The sequence below is a fragment of the Tamandua tetradactyla genome, chromosome 24, assembly GCF_023851605.1.
Source record: "Tamandua tetradactyla isolate mTamTet1 chromosome 24, mTamTet1.pri, whole genome shotgun sequence".
In the NCBI taxonomy this organism is placed as follows: Eukaryota; Metazoa; Chordata; class Mammalia; order Pilosa; family Myrmecophagidae; genus Tamandua; species Tamandua tetradactyla.
In genome coordinates this window covers 54,719,467-54,745,888 of record NC_135350.1, presented here as the reverse complement: position 1 = coordinate 54,745,888, position 26,422 = coordinate 54,719,467, and the positions used below count along the sequence as shown (strand labels likewise).

The following is a 26,422-nucleotide window of genomic DNA, read 5'->3' as shown; positions in this document are numbered from 1 at the left end:
ATTCCAAATTTGTGTTTGTTTTCTGCAAGCTGTTGTTCTTTGAGAAATCCTTGGTCATAAGATTAGTGATTCCTCTGAGATGGTTAGAAGAAAAAATTGAACACCGGAGACAGAGTGATATCGACTAAAATGTCCTGGCCGGGGAGCCTGTGGGTCTGGATGTGACTGGCTGTGGGAGCCAAGGGACGACACTCACTCTCTAGACATTCTATCTTCAACTGTAAACCAGGGGGTTGGACAAATGACCTTTGAGATATCTTTACTTCTACAATCCCGATATTACTTTTCGAAGACTCCAGGATATCACACAAATTTCAAAAGTCATTTGGCATTACCTCTGGCTGGTAATAATGATTTTCCTCCATTTTATACTTTGCCACACATTTATGAAATTTTTCACAAGGAGCAATATTCCTTTCAAAGTAAGAAACTGATAGAATAATGGAGGAGTGAGTGCATTCATTTGCATGTATGTTCTAGAATGGAAGTCTAGGCCACAGGTTCTTTGCTTTGTATTTACCATTAAGGGACACTCCTTTGTATTGACCAGGCCCCAGCCCTGCTCCCAGATGTGTTGACATAAAGCTTGGCTGCACAGACAGAGTGAGCTGCCACCCTTACTTTGTATTACTCCTCTGTACAGAAATATGAGGGCTGCAAAGAGTCCCATTCAGTGGAGCTCATTCAGGTCCCTATCATGCTGAAACTGAGCAAGCCAGCACTGAAAGACCAGTTTCTGATAAAGCCTACCAAGTATGCAGCAACAGCTACACCTTTTTAATTGAGACTAATTTACTTCTTTCTCTCCCTTTGACTTGTTCTGGCAGAATAGTGATTCTTTGTAACTATAAAGCCCTTGCATGTGGTCTCTCAATCAAGGAGAGAATAATCTTCTAGGTTGCCATCTTAGAGATGGAAGACGGTAATTTACTTTTCTACCCATTTCAGTTTTATCAGCACAAGCACCGTTAGTTTCATCTTTGAATGTAATTAATTTAAGGCTTACCCAGCTACAGGTATGTAAACTGATAATCCAAAGCCCACATATTCATCTTTGTGTCTTTCCTATTTCTTCCCTCTCACCTACATAGATCATTACAAAACACAAAGTTCCAGGCATCTTCAAAAGCTGTCACAGATCATTGTTAAAGCATAAACTACTGCTGAAGCACTGTTGCCATAGGGATGGATTCCTATCATAGCCTTCTTTTAAACTAAAGCCTGCCTGGGATATTTTTAGAAGTGGCCAGCAGAGTCTGTTTATTAAAAGTTGTTATTAATTTGTGCAAACAAGTTACTGTAGGTTTAAAGCAACTGTGAATCACACATATCCATGTTGGCTAGAAAATTTTAAAAAAATATATTTGAGTTTCCAGATTGCTTTTTCCTTGTGAGTGGTTTTCTTCCAAAACTAATTACTAAAAGAAAGCAGGGCAGGGTGAAAAGAGAAATAGCCAAACTAAGTGAGAAACAAAAAGAGTTATGCATTTTCCTTGCAACCAGAGAAATCTCAATCCTATGACAGGATGTTTTTCACCCCACTCTGAGAGCAGTCAATTTCACTAACTTCAGAGGGATGCTTCAGAGGAAAACTGGGTTTCCCAGTCAATAAATCATGGGAGCCCGTGATGCTCAATTTCCACAGCTGTAAACGAGATTGTTGCGCTAAATGGGTGTTTTCAAGATAGGTATGTTTAGTGGAGTTTGAGGGACTCCAATCACGTGCCTTAGAGGCAGGCCAGGTTCCTCACATTTCAGTTTTCATCTGCTATACATGTGAAGTCCTGCATACGATTTTGCAAGAAAGAAGTAGAGGTTTTTTTTTTAATTTATTGTTTTTTTTTCATTTTGTTTTATAAGAAAAGCTGAAAAATGGAACTGGTTAATGAAATCTATAGTAATAAAATGTATTGAGTAGGTGCCTGGCCCATAGGTTGTTTAGCTCATTACTCTTGTTCCTCCCAGTAATCCTGCAGGGGAGACAGTATAATTTCCTTTTTACAAATGCTATCAATAATCCCAGACATGCACAGCCCCTTTCCTCTCCCTTGTATTCAATCAGAGTTGTCACTAGCTATAGCTGAATGAATTGTAAAGAGCATACTTTTACTGTAGGCACCTCTATTTCCTTACATAGATTCAAATATTTTTCTCACCTACAAACTTCTTACATATCTTACTACTTCTCTTCCTCATAAAAACCAAGGCTACATTTTCCCAGAGCTGGTCCAGAGAACCTTTCCCTAGAATAACTCCCTTCACTAAGTATGAATCAGTGACCTAAAACACATTCATAGACTCTCCTACTTATTCAACACTCATTCTAAAAAGGTGTGTTTTGTACCTCCAATATGCCAGGCACTGGGGATACAGCAATCATCAGGATTTCCAATCTACATACTGGAGCACTAGTCTTGAGTTTAGAACTCATTTAAACATCATTATCAAGAGCCTTAATGCTGATTTCCCAGAGAAAAATAATGAACTTCAAAGTTCTTCTCAGGATCCAGGAGGCCATTTGGTCTCCTTATAAATAGACGAATCTACTGTGAAAATACAGTCATTGACCATGTGATTCAGACACCAAGCAACACTGCCACCTAAAATAGAGGCCAGGAGCAGGAAAGGGGCATTGAAAATAGTTTGATTTCTTAAATTATGAGGGGCGGATATGTGAACTAGGGCAGTGTTTTGTAATGCCCCTCTACCTTTCCTGACCACTATGCTTCTCTTACCCAAGATCCCTGGAAAAGCTCTTTCCCTGGCCCTATTGCATCTTGTCATCCACCTCCTGCTTCATGTACTCCAGATTCCTCACTACAAAAGCCTAAATAACAAGACAAGAAAAGCAGGATTCTCCTCACAGAGTAGGAAAGGGAGGAAACTAAGGAAACCAAGGAAAGGAAAGGTTGGCTTCATTGTCGTAGCACCAGGAAAGCACAAAGGATTCCTGTCCACCTGCCCTACTGCAACATATTCTGGAGAGGGACATTCCAATCAGTGTGATCTATTTTTTCTCTCTCTCTCTCTATATATATATATGATCTGCTTCCAATTGCTATTTAAAGAGCCCTACTTTCACACACACATGTACACACACAATCCTCCTGTACATAGCTATGAAGTGAGAGACCATCTCTTTTCCAGCTTAAAGACTCTGGGAAGTCTGCAATCTTAAGCACTTCACTTATGAAATGGCCTCCAGTAGGTCATAGAATAGCAGTTAGAAATGTGAATGTCAGGAAACTCTCACCAAGTTCTAAGTATTCCGAAGTGAAGTCAAATTTCCAGAATGGAATAAAACCAAGAAAGGAGGAATCAATTCATATTTTGTGATGTTAGTTATGGTCCAGAAATGACAAATATATAATCATGGCACATTTATATTTGGAAGAGTTATTAATTATGCTAAAATGAGTCCCCCCATTTACAAATAAGAAAACTAAGGACAAGAGAAGTAAAGTGCCTTACTTATGGTCACACACCTAGTAAAGGGCAAAGCAATTCTAGTCCAGGCTCTTTAAACAAATGGAAAAGTGCTCCCTGCCAGCTCTGGATTTATCTAGAAATGGTGTCATCCCTTGCTGTGTGAAACATTTGGCTAAAGTGCGTCTTTCTCTTTCAGATAGTTTTATTTTATGAAGCAGCTTAAAATGGAAATGGATTGGGAAACCTCATTATACATCATTGGCAATATTACCTGAAGAACGCTGCTTTTGTTAGGCCTTGCCTCCTCCTACACCCTTCACTTCCCAAGTATTAATCCTTGTTTCCAGTTGCCTGTATCATGTCAGAAGCTGACTTTACTGAATAGATACTCAGGTTAAGCTTGACCAAGATAAAAGCTAAGTGCCAATTTTAATATTTTTAGTGGTCAACTATGGAGGACATAGTCCTTCAAATGGGAAACACTGATATTTTTACCTCATTTATTTCTTTAAACAAAAGCCATAATCCTAAAACCTAGTAGCAAATGTACTTTGATATCAAAATATGTAATTAGAATAAATCAGAATTTTCTATTTCACAGTAATCGTTTTAAGCCAATCGTGTTAAATTGTGTCTCTTGTAATGGAAAAATTGAGATCCCATATTCTTTCTACTTGCAGATCATAGTGAATAAAATAAAGGGGAAAGAGAAAGAGAAAGGAGAGGGAGAAAGAATGTGCCAAGTTAAAATAACATTTATATAGAACCTGTCTTTTGGAAGCTTATGAACAAACAAAAAGCCAACAATAATGCAGATATGTCAAAGGGACACAGGAGCCAACTGAAAGAGGTCTTGCTGGTAAAAGCTGGAATAATCTGAGCAAAAAAATTAAAATACTATCAGATGATAACCCAGCATATAAAACAAACATCAGTGAGTCCCTGCTGATACAAATAAATGATTGAATAAATAAATGATTAAATAAATGGGGTGACAACCTCCTGTGCAGAAGAATTCCATAATTATGTAGATACTCTGCCCTTGAGGAGGTGACACATAACTCCCTTCTCCGTAAGTGTAGGCTATGATTAATGACTTCCTTTCAAAGAGATCAGCATGGAAATGGGGGCGGAGTGGGGCAAGTAACTTTAGAGTTGAGAAACTTGACAAAAAGTAATTCATTCAGATAATCAAAGGCAACAGCACTAGATTTAAGTCATATTGACAGTATGTACCCAATATAATGTGGTAAAAATGAAGTTTAGCTGTGGTTTTCCTCCGCAAAATCCCAGACTAGTTATGAGGAAAAACCCAGATAAATCCCAGTTGGGGGGCTATAAAATACTTGGCCAGTACTCCTCAGATCTGTCAAGGTCATCAAAAGCAAGGAAATTCTGAGAAACTGTCACAATTAAGAGGAGTCTAAGGAGACATAAGGAGTAAATGTAATGTGAAATCCTGGACAGGATTCTTACAACAGAAAAAGGCATTAGGTAAAAACTAGAAAATCTGAACCAATTATGTTTCTTTGTTAACAAATAGTGTATAATTATTGGTTCACCAAGTAAAACAAATGCACCATACTAATAAAACATATTAATAATCTGGGAAACTAGGTACAATGGGAACTCACTATACTCTCTTCATAATTCTTCTCTAAGTTGAAAACTACTCTAAAATATAGTTTATTTTTTCAAAAAGTCTTTCAAAAGAATTGGAGTCTAAATGTGAATAAATTTTCAGAATAGCTTAACCAATTTATTTTTTCCAATATCTTAAAGAGCTTCTCATTAGAAATAAAGTAACAATTTCATATAAGAAAGCAAAAAAGAAAAACCTTAAGAACAACTTTATTGCCTCTTCAACCTGAAAATTGGGAATAGATAACAAACTGCAAAAGTCATGTCTTTCATTTATGTCTGTCATCATATTATAAGCACATTTTAAATTGGCAAGGCATAAAATCTCTCCTTGATATCTGTCTTCCAAAGAGTTCAGTGTTTGAGAATCATCAAAAAATAATTTATTGTAAATTTTTTATAAAACCAAATTTACTGTGAAATTATGGCCAGACAATGCTGTATTTTTATTTTGTTCTTGAGTTCTTTTCTAATTATTCAGCTTTTAAGTCAGAGATTCAAAATCCAGCAAATACTATAAAGAGCTATTTTTTAAGTTATAATACAACCCACTAATGAAACTACATATGGTTTTCCTTTGCTTGGGTATGGCTCCTTATTGCTTTATTTGATACACCATCTCATAGTCTTTTGACTATCTCATGAATGTGATTATCAATTGGTTTGATGCCTTAGCCTTCTTCTAAATATATCATCTCACAACATAATCCTCAGTCCCTGGAAAGCCTGCTTATTGCAGATGCAGATCTCTGCACCTTCTGGATTTGTGTAAATGTTTGTATATATGTGTTAACTAAATCCAGAAGATGAGTAGAAAAGCTGTAAAGAGTATAGTTCTCTCTCCATTACTCCAACAAATACTTCTTGCAAGATGCTATGCTATTGAAAGATTGAAGTGGAACTCCCTCTTCCCTGTCTTCTAAATGTGCAAATTGTACCAATATTTGTTTAGCTTTTTCTGCACAACAAATAGTCTGAAAACTTAGTTGTTTAAAACAAGAACCATTTTATTTAGCTCAGGATTCCTTGGATTGGCTAAGATAGCCGGATCCTTGTTTCATGTAAAATCTCATTCTACTGGAAGCTAGAAGGAGCAAGTGCCAATGCACCAGCACTTTTTAAGCTTCTGCTTATATACTATTTCTAGTGTACCATCAGGCAAAGAAAGTCATACAGTTAAGTCCAGATTTAGAATAGAGTCCTATTTGGAAATAGAGTCCACCTTTTGATGAAAGGAGCTGCAAAATATTGTGGTCATTTTGTGTCCATATTAGCACAATCTGCAATTATTCACATTCCTCCCATGAAGAATTCCCTGACACCCCCATGACTCCTCAGAGTTCTGCTCCATCCATCCACAGTGTCATACCCTAATATCCCGCAGTGTTTCTGGTTCAGACACAGATGCAGATCCTTCGATGTGACACCTTGAGTGTGTCTCCTTTTGATCAACAGACATCAGAACTGAAGACCCAATGGTGAAACAGGGGCAAAATAGCAACAGAGACTCCCATTCAAAAAGGGAAGAAATGGGAGACACATAGTGGTCACTGCCTATAACAATACAAAACATGATAGAAATCTTTTTTTCCTATTTCCATTTCTAATATTTGTCAGGATAAATCATAGGAAAGTTTGCAATCCATTAATTTATTAAATAATTGGTGCATATGTACTATGCTGATTTGAAACTGTTATGTACCTCAGAAAAGCCATGTTCTTCTCATCCAGTCTTGTGGGTACAGACCTATTGTGGATGGGACATTTTGATAGGTTGTTTCCATGGAGATGTGAGTCACTCATTTGTGGGTAGGATCATTTAATTAGGTTGTTCTCATGCAGATGTGACCCTGCCCGTTCAAGGTAGGTCTTAATCCTTTTTCTGGAGTCCTCTATGAAGAGCATAAAAGATAGCTAACAAAGTGAACTTAGAGCTGACACAGGGAACAGAGAGATGAAATTGAGTGAAGGATTCTTGAAGAAAGAAAAGCCCCCAGTAAAAGCCAGAAGTACCCACAGGAGCTGAGAGAGACATTGTGAAACTAACCCAGGAGAGAAGGGCCAGCAGACTTTGCCACATGCCTTCCTAAGTAACAGAGAAACCAGGACATGATTGGCCTTTCTTGAGTAAGTTATCCTCTTGTTAATGCCTTAATTGGGACATTATCATGCCCTTAGAATTGTAAATTTGTAACCTGATAAATCCCCCTTGTAAAAGCCAATCCATTTCTGGTATTGCTAATGCATTCTGGAAGCATTAGCAAACTAAAACACCTACTCAATGATAACTGCTAGGGATAATATGCCAAGCAAAAATAGATGCAGTGCCTGCCCCCATGTAGCTCTGTCCTAGTGGGAAACAGGTACTAATCAAATACATGTAAAAGAAAACTAAAAAAAATTATGGTAGCTACTGTAAAGTAAACATAGAGATTAATATCAAAATACATAAAAAGATATCTAGCCTAGTGAGAGAATGCCAAAGAATACTGCCAGAAGAAGCAACATTCACATTGGGATTCAAGAATTAGAATTTAGCTAGGCAACAGAGAGGATGATCAACAGAGAAAGGATATTATAAGCAGAAGGAACATTTCACATATGAATTGTGGAATGTTGGACAAGTTCCTTGAGCTCAGGTTCTGAGCCTATTTCCTTCTCTGTGCAATAGTACCTGTTCTAGTTTGCATGCTGCTGGAATGAGATATACCAGAAATGGAATGGCTTTTAAAAAGGAGAATTTATTAAGTTGCAAGTTTACAGTTCTAAGGCTGTGAAAATATCCATATTAAAGCAAGGCCATAGAAATATCCAGTCTAAGTCATCCAGGGAAAGATACCTTGGTTCAAGAACCAAATGCCCCTGGGGAGCTTCATGAAACAAGGAGCCTGGAGAGAAGGTTAACAGATGTCTCCATGTTCACTATGTGCCCTCCCAGTTGAGAAAGAACCCTGACTGTGTTCGCCATGTGCCTTCTCACTTGAGAGAGATACTCTGAACTTCATTGGCCTTCATGAACCAAGGTATCTTTCTCTGGATACCTTTGATTGGACATTTCTACAGACTTGTTTTAATTGGGACATCTCCTCGGCCTTAGAACTGTAAACTAGCAACATATTAAATTCCTCTCTTAAAAAGCCATTCCATTCCTGGTATATTGCATTCTGGCAGCTAGCAAATTAGAACAATGGCTTTTAAGGAATTTGAGATTCAGAAAGTTTAAATACCTGTCCAAGTTTACTTAGGTCGGAAATTTCATGATCTCAGACTCAAACATGCAATTTCTGACTCTGATACAATTTTTAATTCACTCTATGAGGCTTCTTCATGCCTCAGTAAAAATCACCTTGGAACTTCGAGGAAGGACAGTTGGCTCATCAGTATAATACAAGTCACACTAATGTCCCTTTGACCTTTCCAAGTCAGTGAAAATAAATTTTCTGAAAAGTTTCAGATTTATGAGAAATAGGTGGAAATTATAGTTACTCAGAATTACTTAGGTCAGAATATTTTAGCTATAACACCTAACAAAATTTGTTCATTAAGATGGAAGAAGCTTCAGATTTTGAATAGGTTCAGTAACATGTTCAGAGTAAAATACACTGGTGTTTGAAATGCTCTTCATCTTTTAAAGATAGAATGAGAGCTTTTCAACCTATAAAATAAATTCTCAAGATGCTATTATGTAAAAAGGGTCTCCAGTTCAAATGCTGACTGGAAACTACCTCTGCAAATCTGAGATGGGTGACCAAGTCTGTTTGACTTTAAATCCCTTGTTCTGTTCACTGCACCACTCCCACCAATGCATGGTGACACTGGAGTTCATTTGCAGCTATTCTGCTAGGAGTTTCCAGAAGAGGGACAAAGAGATGGAGGAGGGGCTGGTAATAAACATTAAAGATGGCTTTAGGATTCACTTGCCATGTCTCTGAAAAGTAACTGTGGTTCATATTTTTGTGGGTTAAAGAATGTAAGAACTGCAAAAAAAATTAATCACTGAAGCTAAATAAATCCTAAATATTCATGCTTATCTTTCCAGTCTCTCTTGGTTTGGTTTCCATGGCAACCCATATTTATTGGGCAATTGTGAACATATTTGCTGAAGGTAAGGGCTTGCTTTCTCTCAGCCTGGGGGTGGGTAGAGGATGAGCGGGGTGTGGTGGGGAATCAGTCCAGAGTGAGCCATTTAGAAGAAGGAATCTTGTTTCATTTTGTGGAAACTTTTTTTAAAAATAATTTCACTAATGTATGTATAACTCAAAATTTACCCTTTTAACTTTTAGGGTAAAGTTTTTAAAATTAACAAGTTAATCTCTTAAACTCTGTGGCAGGCATTGTCTAAAAGATGATTTAGTTGATATCTTCTCATTAAGAGAAACAAGAGAAGGAAGAGGAGGAGATAAAGGAGGAGGAGGAGAAGGAGAAGAAGAAGGAGAGGGGAGGGAGAAGAGCAAGAGGTGGAGAGGGAGAGAGGGCAGAAAGAAAGAAGGCAAATGTGATGTATGAATTTTCCCTGGTTAACCTCACTAGATTCCAGCCATTTTTTCACTGTTGGCCTTCTTACTCCTGGGGTATTTTGTCTACACCCTTTCGTCCTTCTGCATGCTGACTACTGTTCCTGCCACTGCACCAAAGCAGGGGAGGCTGGCTGGCTTGCAGCAAAGCCCTGCACCAATGACACCAACCCAGCCTGGACCGCAATTCCACAAATCTGTTCTACCTCCCACCTCAAGTGCCTCCATTGCTCTGCTTTTCTGCCCAAGAGCTTTCTCCAACAGAGAAGAAGATTGTTCTTCCTGGAGACAGGAAAGCCCAGGAGTTCAGGGTGTTTAAAGCCACCCCCGAGAAGTATCCCTCAGCCAGTGAGTTGCAGGTGTCTGATATGATTATGGCACCTTGACAAAAGCCTTGGTGGCATACTTCTGAGGTACATTCTACATGGTTTCTCAGATGTACCTAAATGAGATTAAACCTAGTCATCCGTAGAAGTAATTCTCTCACTAACACACAATTCCATGTCTTCTCTCTATTCCCCACATCATTTTGGCCACTCCCTTACTTGTGTACTCTGGAAATATTCAGGGTATCCCCTTTTTGGCACTGATATATCTGAAAAATAGTATAAATAGTAAAATAATTAAGGCAAAAGGAAATTCATATCCCTGAGGGCTGTCACTGCCCTAGTGCCTTCATCTGGGTTCCATAATGAGAAACAGAATCCCATAGGTTTTCCAAGGGGAAAAGTTTTACTGCAGTGTTCCCACCCAGCAATAGTGAATGAGGATTTAAAGGACATGGCTTTTCTGGGGTCCACCACAAATTCACACTGGCACATGCAGGGAATTAGAAGCTAGACAATCACTGAAAGAGCTAGAGGATCAAAGGTCAGCAAAACTACAACTAGAAGCATATGATCCTCAGGAACTCACCTGGAAACCACTGCAAATTCATGACTTCCATCTGTCCCTTCATCATCATCTACAACAGTGTTTGGAGAAGAAAGACTTCTCTTTTCTCCCACATACCAAATGTGCATAGTGGAAGATTCTAACCTGTACTAAAAGGGGTGAAGTATTCTGGAAAACAGGGTTCTAGGTTGCTGCCATGAAGTGCAAAGAAGGTAGAAAAGGAAGTGATAATGGTAAGATTATAGCAAATAATTCAGCATGCCCAGGTAGAATACTCCTGTAGAGACCAGAAGCCTGAAGTTGGACAATGCTGGATAAACAGTGTTCAAGTTTTGCTACCCAGTTTCTTCTTTTCTACACTGCATGAAGACCATCACATATTATATTATGTGACATAATGTAATTATGCAGAGAGGTGCCATTTCAACCAGTTAGAACAGATTTCTATAATGATAATACTGCTCTAAATATATATTCTGAGTCTACTGACTCAGATGTCCCCATATAGCCTTTTCATTCAAGCATTTACATTTATCTTAGTTCATCCAAAACTTGACTTTCATTATCCCATCTCACTATAACTACCATTACCACTAATGCATGGTCTTCCTCCTTCTTGTTTTTCCATTTAATTAAAAGTATATAGTCTTGTGTATACCTCAAATCATCTGTTAGGAACTGACCTTTGCAAACTTTATTCTGAATGAAAACTGCAAATGGATGGAAAGCTGCAACATTCCCCAGTATCTATCTAATTTTTTTCGTAGTTTTCCTCCTTGTGGCATATGCCACTATAGTTTACACTCTCCTGCTTTTTTGCCTTGGCCTCCCTGACATTGTGCTTTGTTCTATTCGCCTTTTTGGCATCTCTTACTGCTTCCATGGCTGGCTCCTCTTTCTTTTTGATTGGTTGTTCCTTTATTACTTTACCCCAATTTTTCTGCCTTTGTTTTTATGGAGAAATAAAGCATAACAGATCACTTTTAAAGGGCTGATAAACCCAAAAACTCTCAACCCAGGAAAATGCCCATAAGCATGTAATAGGGAATGGTATTAATTTTAAATTATAATTTTCTCTTTCTGCCACACTGAGTACACAAACCTGGCCTGTATTCCCTTGATTATAACTGCCAGCCAAGAGACTTAGATTTCATGCACATACTATTTCCTCTCTGATATGGATGCTGAGTTGAGAACTACACACTATTGTAGTTCGTGTCATGGGCCTCCATGGCAAGGTGAGATACCACCTTGGAAGACGTGATTAACTGTTAGGCTAGAGGCCAGACAAAGGATGAGGGGATGGAAGCCAATAAGTCATAAAGAGAAACCAAAGCAAGGGTGAAATGCTCACGGATCTCTGGGATCATACCTGGACCAAGCAATAAGACCATGACGTCCTCTGCCTCAGTGTGCAGCTTCCAGGCCAGCTGTCAGGTGGTCTGAAGGCATATACTCCTGGATGTCAGTGGATGCCTCCCAGGACAACCCAAGGCCCCCTGTAGGAGGCCAAACCCCTTCCATCCCCCATTCCATGCCTGCCAACTTAATGAGATAAACAAGAGATGGAAATTCTCTGAGAACCTGAGCTCTGAATTTCTGAGGAGCTAGGAAACTTCCCGAAAAGACTTTACATTACTTGATTGTGCTAGATTTAAAGCAGATTGGACATTTAATTAGCTGGTTTTCTACTTACTAGCAGATGAGCACTCAGGAGAGGAAAAAAAAACCAATTAGTAACAAACTAAGTTAATTTATTGAATCTTTTTCTGCACAATAAATTTGGAGTGTGAGTTGCATTTTTTACCCCAGCATGTACACAAACACATACAAATGTGCATTTCTTTTCAAGGAGTTCACAGCACCTCTGAGGGTGAAGCCCCCTGCTTTGTATTCATAACCTCATAAATACCACTCTCTTGTCGTGGTTACACTGTATAAATCTGTATTTTCAATCCTTTTATAAATTAATTTATAAGTTGCATCCACTAGCAAGGTATCTTAATTTAGATGTTCTATGGGTAACCTGAAACTCAGATACAAAGTGGAGCATATCTTCCATCCCTCCAATCAGCTTCTGTCTCACTTTGCTCCATGATGTCGGGAACAAGCCTTCACCATGTCTTAGTCTCCCTGACCCCTCTCTTTCTCCTGTATTGCCTGCTATAGCTAATGACGAAGGCTGCTATATTTTTTCTTTTGAAATGAATCTTGGTTTGCCTTTTGTCTCTCCATCTTCACATTATTCCTGCACGTTAGGATACTGCAAATTCTCCAAGCTTCCATTCATGAACTCAATATCTATCCTTTCATCCATCCTCAATGCTCTTAGATTACTCTTCTAGAAGCTGCTATATCATTGTCTTTCTCACTTTCAAGACTGGTCTGTTTCTTGACCTGGACAATTTCTTGAACTCCAAGTTTGTATTCCCAATTGCTTACTGGATCCTTCTACAAGACGTTCTTCTGAAACCAGTCTTATCTTTACTATATCACCCAAATCCCTACCCCCAGCCTTCTTTTCCTCCTGAATTCCTTATCTCAATTAATCACACCAAGAACTGCCTGATCACCAGTTTAGAGCTATCTGTCTTTATCTTTTCCCTCTCTCACATCCCCAGATTCAACAAATCACACTCATATCACCAAAATATCTTGAGTATATCACAGTCTTTACATTTCTACTGCCCAATTTCGGCTCCTATTATTTCTTCTGCCTATCATCTTTCAGCTTTCTTCTTCACTCTTCACATAGCCTGCAGAATTATCTTCCTAAATAATATATCATTTCATGTCACTGGCCTGTCCAAAAACCTTTCCCATTAAGTAAAGTCCAAGAAATTTTAGCATGACACACTAGGTGTGCTATCGTCTTGCCTGCCCTAACTGATAACTTCATCTTTAAGAATATTGCCCATCACACCCCATGCTCTACTGATTCTATACCAGGGCTATCATATATAGCAAACAAAAATATGAGCTACCCAGTAAAATAATGTTAGATAACAATATCTGGGATATACTTATACCCAAAAAAGCCTGTTGTTTATCTGAAACTCAAATTTAACTGCATGTCTGGTTTTTGTCTGGCAATCCATAGAGCATTCCCCAAACATGCCCAAAATTACAAACTTACACAATCTTATTTCTAGTGGCTGTTCTCTTCAAATGAAGTTCTTCACTCTAGTCTCTGCACCTACTCATGTCCCATGCATTCCATTGGTCTCCTATCCAAAACCACGATCCAGGTTCTCTTCCCTCCCAGGGGCACTTGCCCCTGGCCAAAAATTCAAGGGGATGTCAAAAATCTCAGAAATCAAAATAAATAAATATTAAGTAATGTAATATTCTTTTAAAAACAAAACTTAATTACAAAAATCCATGATGAACAATATATATAAAAGTTGTAAATAAAGGCAGGTAGTGGTCGCTTGTTTGTTTGCTTTCTAACCATACATCATTGCTCAATGGGAACAGGCTATTTCAATTAGCCTGCAGTTCCGGGACCCACCTGCCATCAGGTCACCAGTGGGACACTGTCATGAGGGTTGGCAACGAGGTGTGAACAGGCTGAGCAGTGTGGGACTTCAGGTACAGTCATATTGATATATAAATTTTTTTTTTATTACAGGGCTTTTAATACCTTTCTCTAGTTGGTTCAAAATATAGGAGGATATTTTGATAAGAGCATGTCATGGTTAGGAACAGGTGTCAACTTGGCCAAGTTGTGGTACCTGTTCATCTGATTGGGCAAGCGCTGGCCTGTCTGTTGCAATGAGGACATTTCATAGGATTAGGTCATGATCACGTTAGCTACATCCACAGCTGATTCCATTTGTAATCAGCCAAAGGGGAGTGTCTTCTGCAATTAGTGATGCTAAATGCAATCATGGGAAGCCTTTTAAGGAGGACTCAGAGGAGACAGGTTGCATTCCTGCTTTGGCTGGTGAGCCTCTCCTGTGGAGTTCATCCAGGCCATCCATTGGAGTCATTGGCTTCGCAGCCTGCCCTGTGGATTTTGGACTCTGCGTTCCTACGGTCACGTGAGACACTTTCATAAATTTTATATTTGCAAGTGTTCCCTGTTGGTTCTGTTTCTCTAGAGAACCCTAACTAATACAGAGCATATAAGGGTACACATTTTTCCTTTTTCCTTAGGCTCCAAGTTCTGCAGTGGGGTGACCATCCCCCTTCTCTTCCTAATGCACTCTTTATTAAAGGTATGATGCTTTGTGATATAATTCAAAGGGTTAGGGGTGGAAGGCAGAAATGCTTTCTTCTCACATAACAAAACTGATATTGGGCATGTTTGCTACAAGAGATTGTATAAATATGTTTCTCCTGCCCAAGAGAGTACCCAGGCTTTTGTGATCCAAAAGCTTGGAGCTTTTTGGCAGAAACTTTATCATCTTCTGCTTCACAACTGAAATGGAAAAGTTGCCAGAAGAATGAGGGAGTAACTGGTGAAACTATAAACAAGACATTGTGTCTCAAGTCCACTCAATTTTACTGCCTAATAAAAGGAGAGATATGGGCCTTTTGTGAGTGTGTTTGGGGTGCTGAAAAAGTGAAAGCAACCCTATCACTTGATTGCCAGGAACTGGGAAAAAGGTCAGAATAGAGGCGACTAGAACCTGGTGAAATATGACCCATCTGAAGCACTCAGGCCCCAGAAGGTATTGGCAAATGGATGCCTACAAGGATGGGCTCAGGACTTCCTTAATAGCTTAGGGAAGGAGCCCCAGACTCTTGAACGCAAAAGAAGTGGAGGTGCTGGGGGTGCTACCTGCCTTACAGCAGGCCACTCTGGCCAGGGCAGGGAAGATCCCACTCTTAATGGAGCTGAAGCACTGATGGATGGTGTATTAGTTTGTTAACGTAACTGGAATGCAATATACCAGAAATGGACTGACTTTTGTAAAGATTTATTGAGTTACAAGCTTACCATTCTAAGGCCATAAAAATGTCCAAACTAAGGCATCCAAACAAAGATACCTCGATCCAAGAAAGGGCAATGACGTTTGGGGTTTCTCTGTCAGCTAAGACGACACATGGTGATGTCTGCTAGGTTTCTCTTCTGGCTTCTCATTTCAAATGGTTTTCCTGGAGGTGCTTCCATTGTATATCTTCAAACGTCTGTTTGTGTCAACTCTGAAGGTTTTTCCAAAGTGGTTCCCTCTTAAAGAACTCCAGTAAGCGATTCACCTTGAATGGTTGGAGACACATCTCCATGGAAACCACCTAATCAAAAGTCTACCCCCAAACTCATACAATTTCCTATCAGGATTAAAGAACATAGTTTTTCTGGGGTACATAACTGTTTCAAACAGGCACAGATGGTGATATCATTCTGAACTTCTGGAAACCTTCCTTCTGGATTAGGTTGGCGTCTCAGGTTTGGTGGATAATTCATGAAAGAAGAGGATGGAACACTGTCTTCTCTGAAATATCATTGCACTGTAGTCACAGTCAGTTGGTTACCCCCAGCTACTTTCTATTGTCCCTTTCACTCTATTCTGGTTCCCCTAAACTGAAGTCAGGGATCATAATGAATGCCTGACTCTCCGTAACCCATGTACTGAGCACAGGGCAAATATGTGCTCACAAATCAACGATGAGGCAGCCAACTCCACCACTATGTACTGAATGCCTTCCGTATTATAAACACTCTGTCAGGGCCATGGCCTGCTACATAAATTGTGCGTCCCCATGCACACATGAAATTGCCAAGAGCTTTGTTAAAAAATTATTAGGAATTTCAAGAGAACAACAATAGAGGAATTAACCAAGCTAAGGCCTTTCTAAGCAGAGGACCTTGTGCAACGTAACAGCTCATGCACCTGTGAGGCTAGCTCTTGCCGGGGCTTTCACAAACAGTGCTGTTTCATTTATCCTTATTACATAAGGTGGATAATAGTATATTAGGGTTACAGATTAAGAAACTGAGGCTGGGTAAAAATGTGTGGTTTGCCCTAAATCATATCGCTATCAAAATATGGAGTTCACTTTTAAACTCAATCCAAAGGACTTTGGTGGGATCTATGAAAATGTAAAATTCATTAGGTTCTAGAGGAGATTTTCTGTTTGCCATTTGGTTGTTTGAGGGAAATTACATATAGAGCCTGCTAATTTTGTCTCTTCCTCTGCCTTTTATCAATAACTAGGACCAGGATTAGTGTAAGGAAAGCGAGGCACTCGCCTCTGGCCAAAAATTCAAGGGGATGTCAAAAATCTCAGAAATCAAAATAAATAAATATTAAGTAACGTAATATTCTTTTAAAAACAAAACTTAATTACAAAGATCTGTGATGAACAACATATATAAAAGTTGTAAATAAAGGCAGGCAGTGGTCACTTGTTTGTTTGCTTTCTGACCATACATCATTGCGCGATGGGAACAGGCTATTTCAATCAGCCTGCAGTTCCGGGACCCGCCTGCCATCAGGTCACCAGCGGGACACTGTCATGAGGGTTGGCAACAAGGTGTGAACAAGCTGAGCAGTGTGGGACTTCAGGTACAGTCATATTTATATACAATCACTTTTTTTTATTACAGGGCTTTTAATACCTTTCTCTAGGTAGGCTATAGGAGGATATTTTGATAAGAGCATATAAGGGTACACATTTTTCCTTTTGCCTTAGGCTCCAATATGGATTGGCAGGACACTATTGAAAACTTATTGTGCTCTTGGGTTTCATTTTACATAATGCCATGATTGATGATCTACTCCATATGGCATGAAATTAGTGCCATATATTCACCCTGTGACTTAGATATCCTCAAGAACATTTCAATCCAATAGACAGAGTACACCTCATGTGAAAGCAGATATTCCATTTGGTTGACAAAAGGTGCACTTGTGTATTCATCATTATTCCTATGAAACTCCCTGGGGCACTTCTGGCACGGCCTTAGGCACCTTGTCTAAACCAGGGCATTTCTCACTCCCTAACCAATTAGGGGCTGTTCTGTGCTTTTATCCACATTAGCCCGCCCACCTGAATGCTTTTTCACCTATACATCCTTTCACATCCCACCCATACTCCCAGGCCAAGATAAATGCCACCTCTTCAGGAAAGTGTTTCTTGTTCTCTTCAGTCCCTAGTCTATACAATATATTGTTTGTATATATGAAGCTCTCATCTTCTCAATTAGAGAATAAAATTCTGGGGGAGCAGGGACTAAATTTAGTTCCTCTTTTTCTCCTTAACACATTGTACTGTGTTTGCATGTAATAGAAACTAAATATTCATTTGGATGAATTAATTTATTTGGCTTTTATTATAGCTATTTGTGTATCATCTTTTCTTCTACTTGGAAAGAAAAACACTCTCTTTGTGCCCATTGCAAGCTTTCAGTAATAATTAATTGACTTAGAATCTGAAGGTAATTTAGGGAGATGATGATGTCACATGAAGGATGCTATTACAATGCAATAAAAAGATGCTCTTGCTGAAGTGTAATTTTCAATGTATTTGGAAAGTTTATAACATGGACATCTCCACTGCAATTTGTAAAAAATACTATTTCTTAATTATCATGAAGATAAACAACTGCCTATCCCTTGGCTGAGTGATAAATTCGAATTGGTGGGGTCTGAATTATTGATGTTCCATTGTATCCACAGACTCAAACAATGTGCACTTAATTTTGGTTATCAGTGTAAATATTTTTAAAATTACGTCTAGTTGTATAAAACTTAGGTACTTGTAAAAGCTTCAGAAATAGCCGAATCATTTACAGGTTGTTTACTTCTTCATGACTACTGCTGTTCAAATATTATTTTGGTCCCACCAGCTTATTCTGCTCCTATAAAAGCATGGTCTGTATACCCTGAGTTAGGGAATCTGTTGTATTTCACAATCTACTTGCATTTACTAAACATCTTTTTCTCATATTTTCAGATATTTTAACAGGCTTAAGCAAAGATAGTTAAGCCTATAAAAACTGGCTGAAAGGTTGAATTAAAAAAAAAAATCGGTAGGTTGCCATAGATCATCAGATTTTATTTCTGTCCAGTTTTCACTTTTTATGTTTCAAAGATTTTTGAACCACATTCTTAATAATCACTTATTCAGCCAATTGTCAGAATTAGAACAATTTGTTTCTGGTTTCTTTCTTTCCCTCTGAAAAGCAGGCAACATCAATGTACTTTTATTCCAAAGTTGGAGATGCGAAAGTTAAAAGGCAGATGACAATTATTTACTAGTAGCATGAACTTGGGCAGGGAACTAACACAACCTGATTATTAGATTTATCATCTAGTAAATGGATATCATAGTTCTTACTAAGCAGGCCCCTTATGAATAACAAATATGAAAAGTTTGCTATGTTTAAAAACGCAAATGATTTCGAATATACAAATAGTAGAGAATCCAATTCCACCTTCAAAAATATCTAATTTGTCTCCCCAAGTAAAATTTAAAAATCATTGGGTATTTAATTATTTTCAATGTCTTTATAATAATTCTTCCTTAATCTTTGTCATTGTGTGCTTTCAAGGAGAGAGTGGGGTAAGGAGAGAGAAAGAATGCAGAGAGAAGAATAAGGCAATATCACAGAACTGGTCACTGACATGGAATTCTTCATCTAAACATGGTTTGTCCGACCGTTGCAGAGAAGACATTCCTTTCCATAGGGATCATGGATCCTTAAAAAATACAAAGACCTTTTCTGTGTCAGTACAGTGGCTTGTTTTCAGAAAAGAATCTCTTGTGTTCCATTAAAGTGATTAGAGAATATCATCATCACTATTATTATAGATCTTACTGCTAATAACTAACTTTTATTGAACCTTTTTACCATATACAGAGCTTAAAATGACCCAGGTGCTGGGCTAAGCATTTTATTGGCATTATTTCACTTAATCCTCTTAGCCCATGTTATTTATTATTTATTTCAACTTTACTGATGAGTAAGTTAGTAAAGTTAAATGACTAGCCCAGGATCTCACAGTAAGAGTCAGACCTGGAAATGTGGCCCAGTCTGTCTGCATAAAGAGCCAGTGCTCATAGCCTTTGCATTATAATACTTCAGAAGCAAGTTTTTCCCTATTCCCACACTGTGTATAGAGTGATTGAGATTCTGGTTTGGTTAAGAGTGCAGATAAGTTGAAGTCTGGTTGAATTGAGGGGGTAGAAGAGTGATAGTACAGTACCTAAGAATAAAAATGGGCAAACAAACAAGTAGAAAGAAAAAAAAACTCTGTGTAAGTGATTTTTAGAATTGCTAACTCTAGTTCATTGAGTAAACAAAATGCTCCCAGGGCATTAAAACAGAATGTGCTAGAAACAAATTTATTTAAATTAGCTTACACATTGCAGTATTTCAAAAATGGTTTTAGAGAGTAAGTCAGATACAAGACTCTCATGCTTCTTAATAAAACCCAGCAAACTGTCATCTACTTGAATCGCAGAGTTTCAAATTATTTTATTATTCTGCATGCATCTTTTAAGAATAACTAGATTTGCCACAACAAGCAACATTAAGGAATTCTCTGTAGGTGGGGAATTTTATTTTATTTTAAATAAACTGAAAAAAAATAGAGAAAACCAGCTTCATGAAGGATCTCTGTTACACGTTTGTGTTTTGTGTGTAATTTAAACTTGAATAATTTTTTTTAAAAAAACACGTTGAGAAGTCTTAGAAAAACATGTTTCATTAACTTTTTAAATAATCTTTATAATGATTATTGATGAAACATACATAGATATCCACATTTTGAAATTTCTAATAGCAGAAATATTCCCAATAATTTACCTCTTAAATACACTCTGATATCATTTTTGGAGTTAAATAATTTACATTGTTTTCTAATACTGAATTTCAGACTACTTCAAATCCCAGTTGCTGATGGGTTCTAAAGAGTTTACAGAAGTACTAGATGTTACTATAAATATACATTCCTAGGATCCAATAACATTAAAAACAGGCAAGAGTTGATTACTTGCACGTTATGTTTGAGCATTAATCTCAGCTGCCAACAATCACATGGGAACAGGTTTCTCTGTAGAAAAATGCTTTGAAGCAAAAACGTGTCTTTGAAGAATAGCAGGTGCTTAATTGCCTTACCAATATTGGTCAACTATAGTGAAAAAGTGTATGAACAAAGATTTTTACACCATATAAACATAGTTACACCTTTTTTTTGCTCTTTATATTCATTATCAAATGATGTAAATTATTTTGAGTTCAAAGGAAATCTGCTTAAGCTTCCATATATTTAGTTCTTTTGCAAGTGCTCATTTTTGTGCTCCAAGACACTGTTATAGATTAAAAATTTAACAGTATTGTCTTTTGGATAATATAACTACTTGGATAAGCCTTGTTACAAATTCTATGTTATAAAAAATTATATCCACTATAATATAAGCTCCATGAAGTCAAAGATTTTTTTTTAACCATCGTGTTCATTTGTGTATTCCAATGCCTAAAACTACTTGACACAAAGTAGATGCTCAAATATTTTGGAATGAATGAATAAATGAATTATAGCAATGTTTCCTGTATGGCTAGGCTTGCATAACAAAGAGTTAATATACTAAAATGGAAGCCTCATTAAGGTAATAATTTGGTCTTAGAGCCATGGACATTGAAATATATCCTTGGATCCCTTTATAAAATTTTGCACAAACCAAGGCCTATCCAAATAGAAAGTTATTTGACCTAGAACATTTGCTCCACTCTTTATGTAACATACCTACACCAAGGATAATGAAATAGAAAAATGTGTCCGAATAAACCACTGAGGAAAGATATCAAAAGCTCTGCTCAATCTCAGCCCATCACTTAAACACATAAAGTCACTGGAATAAGCAATATTTCACCTTTTACCCCATATTCTCACATACTGTTCTCCTGTCTTGTCACTAATATAAAAGTGGGCCCCAGGGGCAGTCTGGATCAAGGCACGATGAAGTCCTTGATCCCTTTGCTTGCTCGCTTGTAGTAACATCTGCTGTTTCCTACATTGCTGGAGATTTTAGAGAGACTCTGTAGAATTTGTTAAGGACCCAAAAAATATCTGGACTTATCTAGGATTGGGGGCAGACTTTTATTTCTTTCAGGGCCAGTTATTAGTTCAGATGTAATTTACTTCAGGACCCTTCCTCAATTCTTTCTAAGTTTGGTTAAGTCACCATACTCTTGTATTCCATAATACCTTGCATCTCAGAGTACCACATTCTTTGAAATTATGAGTGAGTAGCTGTTTCACCCACTAAACCCTAAGCTTCTTAAGGGGCCATGTCTTATTCCTCTTTAAATCCTTAGCATTTGTCAGAGTGGATGGCACAGTGCCCAAAATACAGTAGATGCCCAATTGATGCCTGTTGAACAGTCTGCTCCCTCTCCGTGCTTCCCTCCAACCATAGTCCTGAATGGCTATATGGCTATATGCTATTGCTAGAAATGTTTTCTAATACAATTGAAGGCACTATTTGAAAACAATAGTTTGATATTCTGTTTCACAGAGGAAAGAAATCATTTCCACCTTAAGAAACTAATATCCACATCTCATAATGCACCTGAGCTGTTCAGATCTTGGTTGTAGGTTAAACCCAAAGAAAACTACTTGAGCCAAATAAAGAATTTATAATAAAGAGACCAACATGTCTCATTGAGCCCGAAGACAGGAATGAGGCTAAGCTTGGAGGATACAATCAACTGGGATTCAGACTCTGTTGGAAAACTTATGTCTCATCTCTATTTTTTCTGAGTGTCTGCTCCAGGCTTCTCTTTCTCTGAGCTGACCAACTTCCTTTGAATTTCTGCCCCCCATGGGACAAACCATGATTGCCAGTAGCTTCCAAATGAACATTTTTATAGCACAGAATCCAAAGAAAGACAGATGCTCAGTTCTAATTCTCTAATCCCCTGTGAATGACCCGTTGGCCCAGTTTTATTAGATACTCAACTTAGACCAAGAAAATGCACATGGAGTTGGGATTCAAAAAAATGTTCAGAGTGTTGGCCAGATAATCTTTTAGGTGTCCACCTATTCAAATTATTTATTTTTTAAAGAAAACACATGATCAGAATGTGACCATTTCAAATGCATTAATTGATAATCTTTACAATAAATAAAAGTTTTAAGAACAATAATGCTCAAATTTATTTCTATTAGTAATTCATGGTGCTAAAAGGAAACCCCGTTAAAAAATGTTTGCTTTGCTTTAAAAATAAATTTAGTTTTTACATGATGATAGTGACAGCTTACATAAACAAGGTTCTTAAGTATATGCTAAAAATTTAAAATGCATTTTGAAAGGATACAAAATTCTTTGAAGTTCTTTCCTAGTGTCAGTCCTACCATATTTCAGAGACTCCATGAACGTTTTAGAATCAAAACAAAATTCCAAAGCCTGAATTTGTCTGAGAGTTTCCATTCATCAGGCAACCTGGGTCCAAGAAAGAAGAAATATTTACAGTATTGTTTTGTGCTTTTAAATGCTTCAATATCTTTGTTTCAAACACTTTTAGTAACAAAGAAGAATGGGAAAGAGAAAGAACACTGATGAGTCCAGAAGGAGACTTCTGAAAAGAAAACATGTACACCATGAATCAGTTAGATAGAATCCTGTTTCAAGGATGGATTCGTCAGGAGAAAAATTAGATTTAGAAAATTATCAGTTGTTTGACTTTGCTCTTACTGATATGCAAGTTATATCTGTATTATATATAAACACAGTCCTAGCCTCACTCAAAATAGCATGTTAGAACATGATGTACGACTAGAGCTTTTTTCCGAATTCTCCACTTCACTTTGGCTATGGAGAAGAGGCTGCTTAACCAACAGATTTAAGAGACAAAGCACTCGAAATCTGGGGGCATTATCCATCAGCTTTTGTAAATGACCCACCTAGAAATGCAGAAATTTCCATATTTGATGGAATGCTCACTATATAGATTTTGTTTTTTTCAAGTTTAAAAGTCTTTATTAAATATCCATGGAGTGGAAGGAATATTTAACAAGATGGTCCCAAGTAATAGATGCTTAGGTCTTTGGAGAGAAAAATTCACCTGAGAGCAATCACATGTACTGACTTTAGAAGAACAAAAATGAGGATGTGGGGGGTACAAGGGTAGTTCAGTGGTAGAATTCTCACCTGCCATACAGGAGACATGGGTTCAATTACTAGTCCATGCACTTCCCCCCAAACAAACAAACAAAAATTCAACAAATGGTTCTGCTATAATGGGATACTCAAATGGAAAAATAATGAAATGTGATCTCACCATACAAAAGAAAGAAAAATGAGGATGTGGTGACAACTAGTCTCTGCTTGGACTCTACTATGGTGTTACTATGACCCTAGAATCCTCAGTCTCTTCTAATGCTATTATTCATATTTTATTAAGCATAAACACTTATCTTGGGCTTAAAGAATGTTCAGGCACCTACTTTTCCATGTGCATTCATTACCCTAGCTATGGGGTAAGTTTGTTTACTTTAATAACATAAGAATTTGTTCATGTTGCTGAGAATTAAAAACTTTTTAAAAAGCCAACTCTACAGAAAGCAAGATGGTAACAGCAGAGTAGGTCAGGAGTTGGCATTTTGTGTTTCTGCAGGAAAATGGCCCCGGCATCTTACAGTCATGGCAAAATATAGTTCACCATAAAATCCTGAGTTACATTATTTGAATTGGGATACACTAACTCAGATTAATAATAATGATGGTCACACCAGCTTTGATTTAGATAAATCTTGATTCTAACTCCAGCTCCACCAGCTCCTAATTCTGTAAATTTGTATTAGATTATTTAACTTCTTTGAGCATGTTCTAGTTTGCAAGCTGCCGGAATGTGATGTACCAGAAACAGAATGGCTTTTAAAAAGGGGAATTTATTAAATTGCAAGTTTACAATTCTAAGGCCATGAAAATGTCCAGATTAAGGTAAGGTTAAGAAAATGTCCAAATCTAAGGCACCCAATGAAAGATACCTTGGTTCAAGAAGGTCGATGAAGTTCAGGGTTTCTCTCTCAACCGGAAAGGCACATGGTGAACATGGCGACGCCTGCTTGCTTTCTCTCCAGGCTTCTTGTTTTACAAAGCTCCCAGGGGCATTTTCTTTCTTCATCTACAAAGGTCTCTGGCTGCTTAGACTCTGTAGCTTTTTCCAAAATGGTTTCCTCTTAAAGGGCTCCAGTAAGCAACCCCACCTTGAATGGGTGGAGACATATCTCCATGGAAATAATGTGAAAGGTCTCACCCTCCAACACTGAATGAGGATTACAGGAGATGGCTTTTCTGGGGTATAGCACAGACTCAAACTGGCACAGAGCCTATTCCCACGTCTATGAAAAGAGGATTATATACTTATCTCTCAGGGATGCTGCAAGGATTAAATGAAATAATATATTTCAAACAGCACAGAGTAAATGTTCAATAAATGGTAACAATTATTAATTCAATTCCAAGGTTCTAAACTCTTTTCTGCCTTTGTTTTTGTTTGATTAATAATCCTGGTGATGAAACTTAAGTGGGAGTATATTAAAATTTCCCTCTTTATGGAACAATTATTGCTATCTTAACCAGGTATTTTTCTCCTAATTATTAAACAACAATAAATTTATTATTATAAAAAAGTATAAAAATAAAACAAACTAAAGTTACAGATAAAAAGTAAATACATTATTCAAAATCTATTTCTGCTAGCTGTTTTCATGAGATACGTTGGGTCCATTTTCCAATAAGCAAGACATTTTATAGCTTGCAACCAGCCTGGAGATGCCTTCAGAGCCTGTGGGAATAAAGAAAAAAGAGCCGGCTATTTAAGATAAATAATCTATGCAGTTTTTTTAAAACCCAGAGCAAGAATTTTTATTTTCAATTAATTAGTGTTCTGGTATTAAGTTAGGAGAACAGTATAATTCAACACTTATTTACTATACTTCAATAAGCAGCTGGCGGTTCCTGGGAAACAAAATTCTTTTTATTACTAAGAGAACTATGGAAAGTCACTACGCTTTGTTGTTGGATATGAACAAGGAAGCATGTGACCCTGATTGCTACTGCCCTATCCTATGACCTAAGAGGAACTGGCCAAGGCTGAAGCCAATTCTTTGAAAATATAAACAGAAAGATAAAATAAGTCTTTTTCTCAACGTGAGTCTCTTGATCCACCAAGTGTGAAGCCCCCCTTACCTCTGAACTGCCAGTTCATGTGAGCTAATGTATTTCCTTAGTTTTTAAACCAATTTGAGTTGGATTTGAAGTCATTACAGTCCCAAAGACCCTGATTGTGCTAGTGATTACCCCTTCGGGGTCTTTCTCTGTGCTCAGGGAGGCTGACCTGCACAGATCACATCTCCGAGTCTCCCCAGTCCCCCAGCTTTCTGGTTGGGTTTGGCTAATGAAGGCACCAGCTGAGAAGCTGAAGACAGGAGAAGAGAAAGTATGGGGTATTTCTTTCTTACTTCCTACTTCCATCCTTGCTAGATTCTGGCAGTGATTATCTCTTCCACAACCATAGTTCCTGCCAGGTGGGACTAATTCACTGTTCTGAGGTCATATGTCACCTGGATCCTCCCAACATAAAAAGGGTAACAGCTGCCCCTTGTTGCTAGTCTCAAGCTGCCTCAACATTCCTTGCGGGTTCCCTTAATCTCGCCTTCACAGTTCCATCCTCAAAATCTTTTTATTGGATCATGTAAGAGTACCTGTGATTCCTGCTGGGATCCTGTTACAATATTTAAAGAACTTAGAATAGTGCTTGAGACATGGTATATTCTAAATAAATGTGAGTTATTCAAACATGACTATTGTTATTTCCTTTCAATTTGAGATGTCTTAATTAAAATACATCTTCTTTGTCTGTCCAAAACTGAGGAAAAAATATAACTAGAACAACCTTGCCAAATTAGAATGTAGATTGAACTGGTACGTTAGAAAAAGTGAAAGTGTGTGGAAGCCTTCTCTCCCATGTGTCTATCTCTATG

At 37.7% G+C, this 26,422-nt stretch overlaps 1 protein-coding gene across 1 annotated transcript in view; it reads right to left on the bottom strand.

Moving 5' to 3' along the window:
• Window positions 1-19,463: 19,463 nt before the first annotated feature.
• Window positions 19,464-26,422, bottom strand: part of BTC (betacellulin) — a 50,069-nt gene continuing 43,110 nt past the window's right edge. The window contains exon 6 of the mRNA XM_077143165.1: window positions 19,464-25,224. The gene's annotated coding sequence lies outside the window, so the exon portion shown is untranslated. The remainder of the gene's footprint in view (window positions 25,225-26,422) is intronic.